This window comes from Nomascus leucogenys, chromosome 7b (assembly GCF_006542625.1).
Source record: "Nomascus leucogenys isolate Asia chromosome 7b, Asia_NLE_v1, whole genome shotgun sequence".
Lineage (NCBI taxonomy): Eukaryota > Metazoa > Chordata > Mammalia > Primates > Hylobatidae > Nomascus > Nomascus leucogenys.
Window position 1 is genome coordinate 65,146,750 of NC_044387.1, and position 16,482 is coordinate 65,163,231.

Genomic DNA, 16,482 nt, shown 5'->3' on the forward strand with positions numbered 1-16,482 from the left:
GATTTAATCTTATTTGAAAGTCTCCTTGTTTTTTTTCCTCAAATGAGCAAAAGCACTGGGTCTCTCTTTCAGCAAATGGGCAAAGAAGAGTTGAGCAGTAAGCCCTCACACCCCAGCCAAGAGCACAGAGACAAGAAAGAGCCAAGAAAAGTGCATGACCCTTTATTCCCTAGAAAACCTCTCACTTTAAGGAAACCAGAGTTTACAAGAAGTTTGCTACAGCAGAGAAAGAGCTAGGGGACTAATGAAGAAGGCAGAAATATAGCTTCACCTTGAAGGAGCTCATAATCCAATGCTTAGGACAGAATAACTGTAAGGAACAGGATTCACACAGTGAATCTGTGGCTCTAAGTCCTGATCAACCAGGAACTAAGGACTCTAACTAGTGCTACAGATGATTAGAGATTAGAGAACTGGAGAATAGATGATTAGAGAACTGGAGAATAATCTACGACCCAGGAGAATGATCTGGAAAAACAGCATAAATAAATCTACCAAGGAGGTGTGTGCATGCCTGTGTTTTAAGCACAGGTCTATTGAAGGAGGTATAAAACTGGCCCATGCCCTCAGGGAGAGGCTTGCTTTTTGGCTGGCTAGATGACATACCTAGGGAAAATGTGAAAAAAATAAATAAATAAAAACAGTATATAATTTAGTTCTAAATGATGGCATAGAGTCTGGCACAGAGCCTGGAAAATAGGCACTTAATATATGTTTATTGAACTTAATTAGATCTATAAGCTGTCAGAAGGCTAGACAGGAGACCTTGGCAAAATCATACAGAAAATGAGAATCATTATTTATTTCTAATAAACAATGACAGAAACGATGGCATAGGCGGTAAAACAAACTTTGGGGACAAATTGAGGAGAGGACAATTAGAAAAGTTTTAAATATAAAAATCAACAGTTAAAAATGGTTTTAATGTTCCTTTCCTATAAAATTTAAGTTCTAAGGAGGTAAATGACAATCAGGAGAGGTGTCCAAAGGCCACAGTTTCTGGTAAGAAAGATTAAAAAGAGATGAGGCTTGAAAGAGGCCAACTAGCAATGGGTCTATTTTTAGATTTATCCTACTACCATTATGACAATATTACTTTGGAATAATTTCCAGGTTTTGATGATTGACTCATTGTAAAAGGCTGAGGAAAGACCACATTTGAGGCTCAGTAAACACAATTCAGTTATTCTCAAAAGCTAGTTGAATAATCAACCACCATAAAGAATATATTATGGTGATCTTAACATATTCATCCCATTTCTTATAATAAAAAGGCATGTTAAGAATTTCATTACTTGGTATGCTTTAAACTATTAACTCTAGTGCAATGAAAATGTGTATGTGCATGCAAATGTATGTTTGGAAACTTGAGATTCTTGTCTAATATATGGATTCCAGCAAAATAAACAAGGATTAAATTAGGCTTGAATAGTAATAATCTGAACAGGTGAAAATATACCCATCACACTGGTATAATGATATAACAGTGAGGAGGAAAAAAGGACATGGAGGAAGCTTTTTTGTTCCTAGGTACACATTTTTCCAAGTGATCTGTGTCCAAATAGGAGGTGAGCCTTCTCAAAATGAATTCTCATTTTCCAGGTGTTCACATAGCAAACCCCTAATGAACCTGACCCTAGGATGGCTCTGGTTGCATGGCCAGCGTCTTGTATTCATTGGCCTATTGCTTAAATATTAATCTTCTATTCAGCTTTCTTGGTTGTCCATGGCAAAGGGTGCATTCCACGCACATCAAAGGTAGAAGACATCATTCCTTAACATGTAATTCACATGTCTCCCTTCACCATAGGTGAAGTCACAAAAGTTCCAGACCACATAACAAAACTCATTTGTATCATTGCTTATAAAATTGTTAAATACTTTAATTATGTATTTGTACAATCTTAGGCATTGTTTGTTCTTTCACATATCTGTCCTCTGTGCTTGTTTGGAGAAGTAGACCCTGAAGAGTATGACCCCACGCATTTTGGTTAGTGCCAGGACAATGTCAAAAATACATATAGTTATGGGTTTTTGTTGAAGATTATTGTTCAGAGTGAAGATCAGAAGAACATTCTGAACCAGGCTTTGCATGAGTTGAGTTACCAGTCTGTCATGTAGTGCTAAAAACTCAAAGAAAAGTTTGCAGGTTACAGGCGTAGAGGAAAAAAAAGTTACTTGTATTTTATATCACATACTTTAATTATATTAAGAAACTGCTCACCTTCTCTTTCAACCTGGGAATGTTAAGAGACAGGAATAATAAAGGACCTTCTAACACCAGGATGATTTCTATGCATTAAGTTTCATCATTCATTTAATTTCCTAAAGGCATTTTTGTTCCTGAAATTATTGCTCTAGATAAGAAAATCTCTTATCTGAAATAAGACCCACAGAACATATTTTGGCAGTGTCCCTTTACTAAAGAGTGGTACTCAGTATCAGGACTTGTTTTTCTCCCAAAGACAGATACCACCAATGTTACACTGCATTCGCAATGGAAATCATCACTTGGGCACTGAATCCAGCCACAGAGGATTTGGCAAAACAGCTGTAACCTCTTCTCTCTCCTCACCAGTAGGAATCCCACCACAGTTTTCCATCTGTTGGTGACCTCCATCCCAGATTACCTCAATGCCCTTTGCTCAGGGATATGGTTAAAGACCTCCCAGAAGCTCCAGCTGTTTGTACAGAATGTATCAGTTGTCTAGTTATTAACAGTCATAGGCTGACATGACTGCAGTGTCTCTGAATCCCCAGGGCTCATGTGGCTGGTGGTCCCCAGCTCTTCCGTCAGCCTGAGTCACTGACTTTTTCAAGAGGTTATATTGAGCCCATTCATATTTTGCAACTTTTGAACCTCCATGTAAGTTAATCACTTCTAGGCAAGGTGGTGGATTAGATATAAGTAAAAGGCAGAAAACAGTCTCAAGAAGGGATAGATGTAAAAGGAAGTTTTGGTGAGTTCCCTCAGCTTTGCACAGTGAATTAGGCAGACACTAGCAGTAGGGAAAGTATTATTCCAAAATGTTGCCATGGAATGTACATGCTTGCCAGCTGGAGGCTAGAGACTCTGTAACGAGATGGTCCCCCCATTCAGGTCCTACCATCACAACAACAAGATTTGGAGGAAAATGAGCATGAGGCAGCAATTTTCAGCAGAGAACATACAACTTGATTCTGCTTCTTCTAGCCTTCAATGAAACCCAAGGTTATCACCTACTAACCCAGGTCTATTGACTGTGGGAACCTGATCAGCAATAACAAGGCAAAATATCATTGTCAAATGCTTCACTTCCAAAAATTTGCTTTTGTAACATGCTAGCTTGGAAATCAGAATGACTCTTCAGTGTACCAATTACATGGAAAGTTCTGAAATACTTAGTGGTTATCTGGGTTCATGTTAGTCCAATATTTTTGGTTTGAGATAGTAAAGAAGTGTTTAAAACTGGGCAACAGAAAACAGTTTAAAAAAATTAATTGAGAATAATTAAAATAACACTGTGGATACACTATATGATGGTTTATTATAATAGTTAACTCACGCACATGTTATAGTGATGACTTCTGTTCACTCAGAGAAATCAGTTATGATTGCTGACAGCAAAATGGAGCTGAGTTCAAAGAAGACAGTTCATATGCAAATAGGGCAATCAGCATCCAGCTCTGTGACAAAAGATCCTGAAGAGTAGGTAGAATGACCTATCCAGGTATTAAGGTGAAATTATCCATTGTCCAAAGAGGAAGATATTCATAATGAAGCATTTTAAGTTAATGACCACTCATAAGTTGAGAAAGTTAAATATCAACTCAGCTTTGCACAATGAATGTTCCCTCAGCTTTGTTAAATGGAAAAACGGAGTTAGCTCGATTTGTATAACTAATTCCCAGAATTAATGGTTTTTGCTACTGAGTGTATTAAAGTAACTCTGTAGAAAGTTACTCTTCATTGTTCAGTCATTCCCATGAGTTTTAGAAAAGAGGAACTATGACAAATCAGCATAGTCAGTAGAAATAATTATATAAGGAAATATATTTTAAAATATTTTGACACAGATGCTACCTATATGTTACACACAGGTGTGTGGTTTTAATAAGCAGGCAATTTTTTCTCAGTAAGGATCATAATTATCTCCCCATAAATAGCTGGGATTTCAGCTGGATTCCTTACTATGTCCTCCTCACAGCACCACTTACCTTCATTCTGATCCCCACACGGGTCTCAGCCAGTTACCAGCTGCAGGGCTCTGTGACTGTCTGGGTCTTTACTGCAAGTTGAATGATCCTACCAATGGCTTCACCATCCCAAAGACTCTGCCCCATGGCAGCTGCACATTGCCTTACCCTATACCAGGGTCAATTTCCCCACATACTCCATTGCATTTGAAGACCCTTTGGACTCGGCTCCCTAAGAACATTACTTTGGCTTTTGTAGTCCCTAAGGGTCACTATCTTTCAGAGTAAATCAAGGATTTTGGTCATAAGAGTCCAGGTTGCCTGGGACTCCTAAAAGCCAGTCTGGGGACAAGTATCAGTCTGTGTTGTGGTTTTGTAACCATCTACAGCAACAATTAGGAGGGAGACAAATGTCAAGATAATGGATTTTTTTTTTCATAAAGTTAAATGTAACCTCTATAAAAGCTATTCGTAGACTAATCTTACATACTTCTTACCCTTCTACTTTTTGGTGTTCTTTTTTCTCAAAAAATGATGGTAATTGATTGCAGGTTTTCCTAAATGTTCTTACTTTGCTAAAAATAAAGATTAAAACTATGTTATTCTTTTTTCATCCTTCCTTGCTTCTTTCCTCTTGCCCTTCCTTCTTCTTTTCTTTTTTTCTCTCTCACATTAGTTTGTTTGTTCATTTCTTTTTATTTTACTGATCCTTGGTGGAAAACATGGTGTCATGAACTCTCACTGGTCTCCAGGCTATCCTGCCAGGCTGTGAATGCTCTTCTTCTACTGATCCTTTGGTTCCTATTAAACCTCTTCAAACTCTATTTTCCATGAAGGGATAGTAGTAAGACTATCAGGAAGGAAGGAAAGAAGGGAGAAAGGGAGGAAGGAAGGGAGGGAAGGAGGGAGAGGGTAGGAAGGGAGGGAGGAAGGAAGGAAGAAAAGAAAGGAGGAAGGAAGGAAGGGAGAGAGGGAGGAAGGGAAGAAGGGAAGGAGGGAGGAAGGGGGAGGGGAAGGGAGGGGAGAGGAGGAAGGAAGGAATAGAAGAAGAGGAGAAAAGGGAAGGAAAGGGAAGGGGAGGAGAGGGGAGGGAGGGGAAGAGATTCTGTCACTCTGGTCTCCTTCGTTTTCCACTCAAAATGTTTTCTCACTCAAGCTTAACTTTGTCACAATTCAGCATTGACTGAGAGTCATTTTCCCCTTCATATCCTATAAATTTGGGTTTAACACATACCACCTGAGTAAATTCAGTGGCTCCAGAGAGGGTGTGGCCCACTTTTACTCTGGTGAACTCTAGAGTGACTAGATCACTCCTGTGACAGCTTCCTTTTGACATAGTGTATCAGAATGTGGAAATGTGCATAGGCTTGAAAAGCCCCTGAGCACTCCTGGGACTAACCTGGCCTCCTTCAAGATGCTAAAGCAGGAGACAAGTGAGAAGGAGGCTAAGATCCTATAATTCCAGCCCTGCACTATCTGGCAGAGTGATTTAAATATCATTAATTTAAATGAGACCCCTAATTATAAATGTCATTTTACAATTTGGGCTCTCATTTTCTTTACCCATGACAATGGAAGATTAAAACCTACCAGCCAAAGTTGTTGTAATATGATGAAGCAAGGCCATTTGAGTCCCCACAGGACCACTGCTAGACCAGAGTGGCCCCGCTCTGATGTTTTCAGTCCACCTCAGACAGGGCTCCAGAGTTAAAGTGCAGCAAACACAAGATTATTAATTTTGAAATACAAGGGGCCAGGATTTAATATTTCAATTATCCATTAAAATTTCAGCTGCAGACTAGAAAGAGAAATACTTTGTTTGTATAAGTAATATTTATCTCAAGACACCTGAAGACCAATTTTTGTTTTCATTAATATCAGAAATAAGGTAAGGATATTCATCACTGCCACTATTAGGATTCTTTGGAGGTTTTAGTCAACAGATTAAGATATTAAACATAACTAAGATAATTAATGACTGAAAAGGCAAGTAGAAATCATCTTAATTTCTCATATAATTGTCTAAAAGGGGGCAATATAAGCAATTGGTAAGCAACTATAACTAATAAAAGAATTATAGCAAGGAGAGGTGAACATTAAGAAAAATATACAAAATCGGTAAATAAATAACTAGTTAGAAAATACAATGCAGAATATTTCATTTAAAAAATATATAATTACTAGAAAACCACCCCCAATGTAAAATACATTAAATTGTTAAAGTGATTATTAGACAACGAATAGCAAGGGGATGGAAGTGGGCATTAGTGGCTGGTGTCTATTCACTGGAGAGTCAACAGGGACAGGCCAGGGTGAGGAAGCAAAGGGCAAAGGCAGAGACGTGGGGAGGGGCAGGAGTCTAGTTAAAGTGGAAGTTTAAATTGAAACCAGGGGATAAACTGGTTATTTAGAGTCTTAAAATCTAAGCAGAGGCATTTAAACCTGATACAGAAAAAAAATAGACACAAGAATTAACAAAGGAAAAGCAATGCTGATGCAGCAGATTAATTTCTTCAATTAATTTGCTGTTATTCTATGGTGAAGATTAGATACTTCTCACAAACTCCTTTGGGCTGTGTCTGTGGATTAAGATTACTTTCTTCCACAAATATTTGTTAAGAATCCACCACACACACTGAGCATACAGTGGTAAACCAGACACATTCCCTGTCATCTTAAAGTGAAAAGGGCACCACATCTCAGAAAAGTCAGAGACAGATTCTCTTCTATGTAGGAATGTTATATTGCAAAGGTCACATTACAAATCAATGGAGCAAAAGAAATGACAAAGTTTTGGTACCATTGATTGATTAGTTAACTGAAAAGTTAATAATAAAATTAGACTTATCACAAAATCTTTCACTAAAATTTTTCATTTGTACCAAAGAATTAACTATACATGAAACCATAAATAAAGGAAATAAGGAAACAGATTAATAGCGATCTTATCTCTGAATGCAGAAGGTCTTTCAATGGGATAAAGTGAATGTAAGAAATACAGAGAGTAGGAACAGAGTCAAATACACAGAATTTTAAAATAATTTTGTCTAAGTTTAAAATTAGAAAGAGTAAAGAGGGAGAAACCTAAGCAAATAATTAAACTAAAAACTGATACTAATGCTTAACAATTTAGAAAGCAAGTGGAAATAATATTTGCAACAAACACTTGTGTTGTCATATTAAGCAGGCCCTGATTTGATAAATCCAAAGGAAATGATCTGACATACAACCATAATTGCACATTCAAAGAGAAGCATTGGATTGGTAATTAATTTTAATTTTAACATACCCTTTCTACAGTAACTAAATATAATAACACTAATGCTTCCATATTTTAAAGATGAGTTGTGTTTAGTAAAGATTTTTAAAGCAACTCAATTAAATTCGTTATCATTCTGAAACCGTTTGGTGCAGCTTTCAATTTCTTTGTGGCTACTTTGTTTCACCCAATTCTCCTTTAAATTAGACAAGATTTCTGAGTTGTCTGACTCAGGAACACCAGAGCTTTGTCATACAACAAATCCTCTTTTTGTTTTTTCTACTCTAATTGGAAATGCTAACTCTTTTATCAAAAAAGTATTTTGTATGTATTCTTTCTCTTACCTAATTAGGTAAAAGATTACTTTTGTCCAACTCTTTCCCTGGAAGTACAAAGAAATCTGTAGAGAGATTAGGTGGAACATCTCCGTGTCAGCAGTATGGACTTCTAAAGCTGCTTTTTCCAGTCTCAAAGTGTGTCTCAATTTTCCCATCTCTCTTCATTTTCCTGCCTCAACCCAATTATGCTGTATTTCCTGAATGTTAAGAAACACTTTACTTTTTACATTTTAATATTTCTAAAATGGGATTTTTAAGTGAATTTTCCAGTTTCTTTATTACGTTTTACTAATTATCTTAGTTGAAATAAGCAGTTCTGTTGATAAAGACAATGGCTTAAATATTCTATATGGAATTGTAAAATATAAGGCATCATTTAATTAAAAAAACTATTTTCTCAAAGGTCCAATGTCTCCCTTATGAAAAAAATAAAAACAATATTCAAAAAAATCTTAGTAATAAATTATGAAATTTCTTTCATTTTTGAATGATGTATACTACAAAATTTCTTCCCTGAAATTCTTATAAAAGCAATTCTGGAAGATCTGGAGAAACATTTAAATACTTAGAAGTTGGGAGAAACATTTTTTTCCAAGGTGACACCTGCTTTGTTGAAAACAACTGTGCTGCTGTTCAGCTGAATGCATTTAGGGGGCAAAACTGACTGCGTCTGTTCTGATTACTCAGTGCCTGTGCTGCACCTGTTATTAAAAGCTTTGTACATCACCCGTTGTATGTTGGTAGATGTTAACAACTGGCTCTCTGGTTAAAAAAAAAAAAATGAGCATGAGAGAATTGTTGTGTATCTTTCCAACAGAGTTGGAAAGAGATGCACACAGGTTCTCCCTAGCAGGCTCCTGAATTGAATTCCTGGAAAGGAGCTGGCACCCGGACTTCATAAAGGAGAATTATGGTAGGGGAGCAAGGGTAGAAATTGAGTGGGCAAGGATAATTGAGTCAGAGGTTAAACAAATTTTATAAGAAAAAAATTGTCAAGTTCTGGTTTATTCGGTTGTTTATAGGGAGTGGGGGTGGGGGGCAATGTAAACGCTCTATTTTTTCTATGAAATCTTAGGAAACTTTTCCATTGCTCATTAATGCTTTGGTATGCATTGTGTGGAGTGGCAAGGAGGGGAGCGTGAATTACAAAATGCTGAGTGCCGTTTCAAGATTGGTGCAGGATGAAAACTGAGGCTGATTGTGGGATAGCGAACTTGCATGTCAAAAGTAATTTAAGAGAGCAAAAAATGGAAGATAGAGTGGATAGATGTTTCCTATTAAAGAAGAAGGAGAAAATTTTGTTTGTTTTGTTTTTTTTCTTGCTAGAAAGTTCGAATTAGCCATAGAGGGTATTAGAGAAAAGGAAAGAAAAGGCAGAGAAAGGGATAGTGTAAAATGCATGAGTTTCCGTTGGGTCTGGGGACTGTAAGGTCAGCCAACCCTGTTAAGCCATAATTAGCCAAGTTTTCTATCCGCTCTTGATGCAGAAACAGATTCAATTTTGATATAGTCTAATACAGCTGTCTAACCAAAATTGGGGCCTTGATTTTTAACTATTTAAGAATCATTTCTGGATAAAGCTTCATAAATTATTTATATCTTCTCGTTTTTTTCCCCATATTTTTATCTGAGAAACTTTCAAAGAAGAGTCAAATTACACTCCATGATGCAAGATACACACAAATATGATTTACTTATCACCATTTTATATAAATTGGGAAAATGGAGGCAAAGAAATTGAATGGATTTGTCCACAAGTATCTCTTTGTCCAGACATAGGCCTGGAAAGAGAGCCACATCTTCAGACTTCTGATTCTGTGCTCTTTCTTTGAGATAGTGTCTATTTGGCTCTGCAACAAGCTCTTGAATGCACAGAGGCCATCAGACAGGCAAAATGGTTATGGTTATATTTTGCATATCACTTGAGAGGCACTTTCTGCACTGGGCCTCTTCTGACCAGAGGAGAGAAGTGGGGAGGAGGATTGGATGCGGCTCTTCCCTGTGTGGTCCAGAGACCTTTACTACAGGAAGTGGGCCCTTCCAACCACAGTTGTACCAGGAATCCTTCTTTCTCCTTATAGTAAAGCCCTGTTTATAAATATACATGCACCCATACACAAACATATACATCCCTTAAATGTCCAGAGCAGTTCTGTGTCCACAGAGATAAATACAGAGAGAAGAATGACAGAGACAGATGGATATAGAAATATTTTTAATTTTTAAAGAAAACATTTGCCCACTTTAGGGAGAGACAGTCAGTTCTAAGGGAAAGGAAACCTGTACTTAGGCTAAACTTCCTCAGGATTAATTATTACTGTATTTGAAATCCCAATGACTTGACCCATCATTAGTGGATAAGTGTAGGACAGGGAATAAATATCCACTCTGTCCACAATAAGACAGGTATCCGCATCAAGTTCAAAGGCCACTGGACTTTACCACACACACATTTAGGCCATCTTTAGAGTTGTGATGATGACGAAAGGGTAGATGTATTCTGAAAGCCCAAGGAGGCAGCCAACACAACCTCAGGCTAATTAGCAGAAGCCGCAGGTATAACCAGCTGCTGGGCCATTCACGTAACCAATCCTCAAGCCAGATGCCACTTTTGGAAAAACATACCTCAGTGCTCCTCATTGAAATTCCATCTCTGGGCTTATAAAGAGTGTACTGTGTGAGCAACACAGGCATGGCTTGGGGCACTTGGGGCCATTCTGTGAGATACAGTGAGAAGCTCTGCTCTGTTTTCCAAATGGCTGCTCATTGTAAACAGCCTGTTCAGTGGGCCTGGGAACACAGCACAGGCCCCGCTGGCGGAGGTTTATGCACGCTAGTGATTCCAGCCACACTCTGTTCTGACTTGTGGAGGAAAAGGATCAGACGGGTATAAAATCTCATATGAAGTAAATGAACGAAGAAGTGTTTTATCAATAAAATTTCATTTACACCTCACTTGCATATCGCTCAAATGACAAAAGCACGCGAACACCTCACATCTTCTTTAGAACATATGTCTTCATTCTATTAATAAATAGAGTACAGACCTCAAAAACTTGTGTACTTAAAAAGTGTTATTTGAAGGTGGTGGCATTTGTTGATTTGAATTCATGCACTTGGCTTACAAAGGGTTCTCTTTACTCCATCTTATTTAATGTGACTTCGAATCAACAACGAATCTTTTTCATGAAGAAACATTTTATAATTTAAATGGATTTTATAACAATTTGATACCATACCCAACACATGTTGGCGCTCGGCATTTTTAATATTTGCAAGATCATGATTCAATCTTCTGGTACACTTCCTGTTATTTTATACATATTCTGTAGAAGCATCTACTCTGGAGAATAACATTTGGCAACAAAACTAAAGAGATCAGATCACAAAAGAGCAATTATAAATACTCTTATGTAGCTCAGAACAACAAAAAAGTGTAGAGCATATGGAAATTGGCATAATGTCTTTCCAGAGCTGGAGAAAGAAGCCTATTAAAAGACAAAAACCCCGAAAAGCAGAAAAGGCAAAAAAGGCAGAAGGGCTAATAGTAGAACTTTATAATTTGTAAAAGATTGCCAGGGGATGGTGGCATCCCCCAAATACTTTCAATTTGCCAGGTTATACTACCTATTTTTCTTACCCCTTAATATATGTAGTAAGTTTTCATCTATCCACATTCCTCATTTTCTATATGATTTCTCAAATTCTTTCCTCTCTCTGTCATGATTTCCTGTTTTCCCAGTCAAAACTGTTGAAAGTTTGTGATAAAGAAATACACAAAGACCTCTTTACAATAAATTATTGATAACATGTCCTAATGTTCTGGTGGGAAGAATATTTTCAGGGTTACTAAACTGAGTTCATCAAGCAGCCTTTGTTCCTTCCATTTCTATTGCCCACTTTGTCCATCTCATTGCTAGTAACCATATACCTTGATGCTACCAGAATTGGGAAACTGCGTATGGAATAGCGCTCAAATCAGGAATCACATCATAAAACAGAGACTGCACACATTACAAAGAATGAGAAGCAAGGTTGAAACAAGAAGATAGACGAAAATGAAATGTGTTGATATTAAATATACACAGAGAAGAGACTGTAAGGAAATGTCACAAAGAAGACAAGTAAAAGAAAGGAAATTTTGATACAGGTTTCAGGCCAATTCCAAGGTCCTTTACTTAACCTTCAAAAAGCTTTAAATAATTCTCTCAGTTAATAAGTGTGGAAATCCACATCCTGGAGACATCTAATTCTTTATTTCTAAATAGGTTAGAAAAAAGGACATTTGCATTTTTGTAATGTAAGCAGTTTCTAGAAAGGGTAAAATGCTAATTTTAAAATTATTGTTTCAAATAATATGGCTTACTTCTGGTCTTTTCAAGATAATGTAAATCGATTTTTTTTCTATTTCTTCTTGCAAAGCAAATTATAAGCCCTGAAAAATGTCACCAAAGACAAACAGAACAGAATTCTGAAAGACAGCAAGAAGATGAGCTTGTTTGGTACCACTGGACTGAAGACTCAACACAGCAAAAAGGAATCTTATGTCTCCCACCAAAACCATGGAAAAGAAGGCCACTCAGACAAACATTTCCAACACTTGTCCCAGTAACAGAAGGTGACTCAAGTAGGCTTACCACTCTCTTGGATGGAATAAGACTACCTTTGACAATATCAGGTAAGCTCAACACCAACAGCAAGAGGATTGGTTAGAAGCCCTTTACCAACAATTAGCAGCCAGGAGAAGCACTCTACTCCCCTCCAGGCCTGAGACTCCTGTCTCCCACCTAGAGACACTAAGGCAGAAGGGAAAAGTTCTGTCAGAGGGATCAAGCTACAGAAAGATGCCTAGTCCAGGAAGAGTCTTAATCCCTGGGGCCCAAGCCTCTCCTCTCCCACTCAGAGGCATAAGAAGGGGGACCCCACCACACCTTCACTCACTGAGAGACACTTGAAGTCCAGGCCTGAAAATGTCTTCTTCTTCCTCAAGAAATAAGCAAGCAGGGAACAGTAACAGCCTCAGTGAAACCAAATAAGCCAATCAGACCAAAGTAACATTGCAAAGACTGAAAAGTAAACTTTCAGTGGAATCAAAGCCCACAAAAGTATGTCAAGACTCACCTAAACAGGGTAATTGCTTGCTAAAATAAAATATTTAAATGGGTCTCAGAGACTCCTAACAGAATAGATAAAAATGTCCAGGATAGAATGAAAAATAATCTCATATTAGTAACCAAGAAAATCATAACTTCAATAAGAAAAATAATCAACTGACATCAACATTGAGATGAGTCATATATAGGAATTACCTGACAAAAATGTTTAAGAAACCACCATAAAAATGCTTTAACAATCAATTATGAATTCTCTTAAAACAAATAAAAAAATATAAAAATCTCAGCAGAGAAAGAAAAGTTATTAAAAAAATAGTCAAATAGAAACTGTAGGATGGAAAAACTATAATAGAAACTAAAAACTCACTGGATTGATTAAATAGTAGGGTGAAGATAACAGAGGATAGAATCAGTAAACTCTGGGACAAAACAATATAATTCACCCAATCTGAACAGCAGAGAGAAAATAGACTGAAAAAAAAATTTCCAGAGCCTTAAAAACATAGGAATAATAACAAAAATCCTAAATTTCTATCATTGGACTGCAGATGGAAAAAAGGGGAAAAGAGTGGGACTGAAAAAGTATTGAGTAAAAATTAACTATTGAGAACCTTGCAAATTTACCAAAAGATACAAATTTACAGAATGAAGAAATGAATTAATTCCCCAAAAAATAAATCCAAATAAATCCATGCCAAGACTCATCATAGTCAAATTTCTGAAAACTAAAGAGAAAGAAAAAATCTTGGAAACAGCCAGAGAAATAACACATTACCTATAGGGAATCACCAATTAAAATAATAGCAGATTTTTATCATCTGAAACTGTGTAGTCCAGAAAGAAGTGGCACAATATTTTTCAAGTAGTGAAAGAAAAAATTTGTCAACCTCAAAAACTATATCCAGTGAAACTACCCTTTAGGAATAAAAGAGAAATAGGGACCTTCTTAGGCAAAGGAAAACTGCCATTAAAGATTGACTACAGGAATTTCTTCAGGGAGAAAGAAAATGATAAAAGAAGTCTTCGGACAATCAGAAAAAAAAAGGGAAGAGCAGAAATCTGTATGATACATACAATAAACTGTTCCTTTCCTCATGAATTTTATAAGTCATAGTTGACGTTTTAAGTAAAAATTATGCTGAGGTGGGTGGATCACTTGAGCCCAGGAGTTCAAGACCAGCCTAGACAACATGGTGAGACCCTGTCTCTACAAAAAATAAAACATTAGCCAGTTTTGATGGCACACATCTGTAGTCTGAAGTGTGCTGAGGGGAAGGAGGCTGAAATAGGAGGATCACTTGAGCCTAAGAGGTCAAGGCTTGACCTGTAAGCCCTGATTATGCCAGTGAACTCTAGCCTGGATGACAGAGAAAGACCCTGTCTCAAGAAAAATTATTACACCATCTCCTACTTAAGACAATGATATTTTAAAAGTGGGGAAAGTAGAGACCTAAATAAAAGTTCAGTTGCCACACTTCGCTGGAAGTAGTAAAATGTTGATAGCAGTAGACAGAAAAGTCACATGTTACATGTATATCTTTTAATACCTAGACCAATCACTGTGAAACTAAGAAAACATATATGCCATAAAGCATAAATAAATCAAGATGAAAATTGTTCAAGTAACTCACACAAAGGCAAGAAATAAGAAACAGAGAAACAAACACCAGAAGAAAAACAAGCAAACAAATAATTGTCTGACTGAAGTGCTAACCTATTAATAATCACCTTAAATGTAAATGGTCTAAATATGCCAATCAAAGGACAGATATTGGCATAATGGATTAAATAAAATGATTCAACCATTTGCTGCCTAAGAAACTCACTTCAAATTCAACAACATAGGTTGGAAGTGAAAGAATGAAAAAAAAATATGCCATGAAAACATTATTTAAAAAAAAAGAAAGCTTTGGCTATATTTTAAAGTAGACATCAGAGCAAAGGAAATTACTGGAGACAAAGAGAGATATTACATAATTATAAAAGGATCAGTCTACCAGGAAAATATAAGGATCCCAAATATGTGCACACCAAAGCCTCAAATGCATGAAGCAAAAACTGATAGAGCTCAATTCTAAAATGGACATTTTTAAATCACATTTAATGTTTCTGAAAAGCCTATGTTTACAATAGAGATATAATTTAATGCAAAAAAAGTTGTTAAGTTTAAAAAGCCATTATTAAATCAGTGTTTCACTTTATATTTCAATAGTGTCTTAGATATGAGGAAATGTGACGATTGCTTTCTGAGTATTTCAAAAGTGTGAGTCTTACTGCATGGTAGACAAAAGAAAGAATTCAATATAATTGGCTGATTCAGAGACTCTTAGAGTCTCCACTCATTTTATAAACTAAATTTCTAAATCAAAACAGATACAAATATATCAAGTAAATAAAAGTTGGTTTATTATTAAGGCAAAGAGTATAATATCTTAAAATACTATCAAGTCAACTTATAAAACAAACTTTTGTTTCTTACACTGGTCAGAATTTTCATCTAACAGCTTAATTTTACTGTTTAACTGCACATTTCACTAACCAAACACTGTGAAGTTGCTCAGTTTAGAGACTTACAGTTCCACATGGCTGGGGAGGCCTCAGAATCATGGTGGGAGGCAAAAGGTACTTCTTACATGGTGGCGGCAAGAGAAAATGAGAAAGATGCAAAACCAGAAACCCCTGATAAAACCATCAGATCTCATGAGACTTACTCACTACCATGAGAACAGTAGGTTTGTTCATTCTATTCCTGTGAAGAATGTCGTTGGGATTTTGATAGAGATTATACTGCTTTGGGTGGCATGGACATTTAAAAAATATTAATTCTTCTGATCTATGAGCATAGGATGTCTTTTCATTTATATTTCTTTCATCAATGTTTTATAGTTTTCAGAGTACAGATCTTTCAACTCCTTGGTTAAATTTACTCCTGGATATTTTAATTTATTTTTGTTGCCATTATAAACGGAATTGTTTTCTTGGTTTCTTTTTCAGCTAAATTGTTATTTGTGTATAAAAATGCTCCTGACAGTTTCCTGGTGGAGTCTTTAGGGTTTTTTTTTCTAAACATGAGATCACATGATCTGCAAACAAAAACAATTTTATTTCTTCCTTTCCCATTTGGATGCCCTTTATTTCCTGCTCTTATTTAATTGTTCTGGCTAGGACTTCCAGTACTATGCTGAATAACAGTGGTGAAAGTGGGCACCCTTGTCTTGTTCTAGATCTCAGAGGAAGGGCTTTCAGTTTTTTACCCATTCAGTATGACATTAGTTGTGGTTTGGTTGTATATGGCCTTAATTCTATGGAGGTGTGTTCCTTCTATACCCAGTTTCTTCAGTGACTTTATGATGAAGAGGTGTTGAATGTTTTTTCAGCATCTATATAAATGATCATAAGATTTTTGTCTGTTCTATTGATGTGATGGGTCACATTTATTGACCTGTATATGTTGAGCCATCCTTGCATCCCTAGGATAAATCCCTCTAAGCATGTTAAATAATCTTTTTAATGTGTTTTTGAATTTTGTTTGCTGGTATTTCATTAACATTTTTTGCATCTATGTTCATCAGGGGCATTGGCCTGTAGTTTTCTT